Source organism: Ceratotherium simum, chromosome 27 (assembly GCF_057802395.1).
Source record: "Ceratotherium simum simum isolate JZ-2026a chromosome 27, ASM5780239v1, whole genome shotgun sequence".
NCBI classification, from domain to species: domain Eukaryota; kingdom Metazoa; phylum Chordata; class Mammalia; order Perissodactyla; family Rhinocerotidae; genus Ceratotherium; species Ceratotherium simum.
Window position 1 is genome coordinate 36,764,968 of NC_141926.1, and position 3,061 is coordinate 36,768,028.

A 3,061-nucleotide genomic window follows, 5' to 3' on the forward strand; every position below is an offset into this window, starting at 1 on the left:
ATGAAATAAAACCCATTCTTCAATAAGATACATCATATTAATATGTTTCCTGTGCCCAAATTTTTGAAGTACAGATAGAAGGGAATTAATTACTGATAATGGAGGGAAAAAAAACTATTGCAGAATGTGTGTGGGCCAGGGGCTGGTGGAATTTTATCTAGTGGCGGAATTTTATCTAGTGGCTTCCTTTCTTCACAAGGCTGCCTCTACTGCTGGCTAAGTGCCAGAGAAGTTGTGGACCTGTCTCCCTGTCAATTCCCAATAATGGGCAACTTCTGCTCTAGCTTCAAGGAACGGTGATGCAATGGCTGCAGCCTGTGCGAAGCCTGCTTGTCATCTATGCCTTCATGCCCAAGAGGAGGATCAAAGATTACTGCATGGTGATGCTGGGGCCTGCTGGTATGGACAAGGGTGTGCTGGTGCAGACATGGGTGCACCGGCAATTTCCCTGATGTGTATTGGCCAACTATTGGAGATACCTACCACCAGGTGCTGGGCTGCAACCACAGTGTGGGTGCCCTGCCAATCACCAACACCACTGCTGGCTGCCGCTATCCAGGCCTGCAGCACCTCACCATTGCCAGGAGCCACACCTTCATCCTGGTCTACTCGGTCACCAAGAAGCAAACCCTAGAGGAGCCGAAGCCATTCTGTGAGCTGATCCTGGGGATCAAAGGCAACAACGTGCATAAGTACCCTACTGTGCTGGTGGGCAACAAGTATGATGAGAGCCACTGAAAGCTGCCTATGCAATGGAGCAGAATTGTGACTTCATGAAATCCTCCACCAAAACAGATGTCCACCTGCAGGAGCTGTTCTACAAGCTTCCAAACCATGAGTGCACCACTTGCCTCCAGTCTCCCCTGAAGAAATCTCAGATGTCCAAGACAAACGAGAAGCTGCTCATCAGGTGCATCAACATGCGAGCCCTGGGCCTTAGGAGCCCAACCTTCCGCTCCTACGGTGTACAGAAAACATGGACCAATCCCAGTGTACTGTGTCACCTGTGCATGACTGACTTTTGTGCTGTGGTTTGATTGTACAACTAGATGGTTGTGGTACAACTAGACTTTTGTGCTGTGGTTGGGTTGTACACTAAATGTCCCTTCTAAGTTTGTAACTTTTCTTTTTTCCTAGGCAAGAGAATTCAAATTGTTAAAACATTGACATTTGAGGAGGAGGCAAAAAAAAGGAGCATGATGCATTTAAAGAATACGATTTGGACAGACTTTACAACAAATGTTTGAAAAAGAGAATAAAATATCAAAATAAATTGAAAAGTGCCACCACGCTTCTTGTAACCCTGTTATCGTGTATTACTTTAAAGATTTCAAGTCCTGTAAAAGTCTAATCATATCTTTCCATTGTATATTTAATTGTTAAGAACTGTGTTTTCACAACAAAAGCTTTGACAAATGACTATAAGATAAATATATTAAACAAGATAAAAAATGAATATTCTATACCTGATCATTGAGAGTGGGGGCAGAGAAAATTGTGAAAGTGGAATTTGCTTACTAAGGGCATGCTAATTGTTTCCTAAATCATTTAAAATTGTTTGAGAATCCACATAGCAGTTTTTAAAAAGTGTATCAGTTCCATGACTTAATAGAGCCTTTCCAGCATGCCAACAAAAAAAAAGAGAGAAAGAGAGAAAGAGAGACAGAAAGATGAAAGAAAGAAAGAAAGAAAGAAAGAAAGAAAGAAAGAAAGAAAGAAAGAAAGAAAAGAAAGAAATCAAAAAATATTTTGAAAGAAACGAAAATGGAAGCACAACTAACCAAAACTTATAGCATTCAGGAAAAGCAGTTATAAGAGAGAAGTTTATAGCAATAAACACCAACATTAAGAAAAGGGAAAGATCTCAAATAGACATCCTACCTTTATATCTCAAGAAACTAGGAAAAGAAGGAAAAACTAAGCCCAGAAGGAAGGAAATAACAAAGATCAGAACAGAAATAAATGAAATAGCGGCTAGAAAAACAGTAGAAAAGATGAATGAAACTAAAAGTTTTATGAAAAGATAAACAAAATTGATAAATGTTTAGCTAGACTAAGAAAATAACAGAGACAACTCAAAATAAGAAATGAAAGAGTAGCTATTTCAACTGATATCACAGAAATGCAATAGATCATAAGATACTATTATGAACAATTATATGCTAACAAGTTTGTTAATCTAGAAGAAACGGATAAATTCTTAGAAACATACAACCTACCAATAGTGAATCATGAAGAAATAGAAAATCTGAACAGATCAATAACAAGTAAGGAGATAGAATCAGTAATCAAAAACTGCCCAACAAACAAAAGTACAGGACCAGATGGCTTCACTGGTGAATTCTATCAAATATTTAAAGAAGAATTAATATCAATCCTTCTCAAACTCTTCCAAAAAACGCATGAGGAGGGATCACTTCCAAACTCATTTTATGAAACCGGCATTACCCTGATACCAAAGCCAGGTAAGGAGACTACAAGAAAAGAAAATTACAGGCCAAAATCCCTGATGAGCATAGATGCAAAAATCCTCAACAAAACACTAGCAAACTGAAATCAACAGCATATTAAAAGGCTCATACACCATGATCAAGTGAGATTTATCCCTGTGATTCAAAGATGGCTCAATTGGACTCTACTTGACTGGGTTAGTGCTTTAAAATATTGATTTTTTTTATCTAAACTTACTACATAAAGTTTCTTCCATTTTTTTTTCATAACAGCAGAACTACTCATCTTCCTGTAACTTCATCAAACTAGGTTATTTTGATTTAAAACAGTTTTTTAAATACTTTTTAGTCTTTGAAATGTATCTAACTTTATCTTTTTTTGATAAAAATTAATATTATAGTTTTGCTGTTTAAGTCTTTTATACGTTTGATTTCTCTTCCATTATTTTATGAGGATTTTTTTTATTAATACAGAAATGCCATAAAGATAATACAGCTATTATTTCTTTTTCATCATAGGTACAAATATATTTTTGATGCTTACATGAATCCTTTACTATTTTTACTATTACATTATATTTTTAATAATACAAGTTTTATATTAAATTTGT

The 3,061-nt window shown here is 36.4% G+C and overlaps 1 pseudogene; it reads left to right on the forward strand.

The window, feature by feature from the left end:
- The first annotated feature begins 264 nt into the window (after window positions 1–264).
- Window positions 265–1,037, forward strand: LOC101401879 (GTP-binding protein Di-Ras3-like; annotated as a pseudogene).
- Window positions 1,038–3,061: the final 2,024 nt, after the last annotated feature.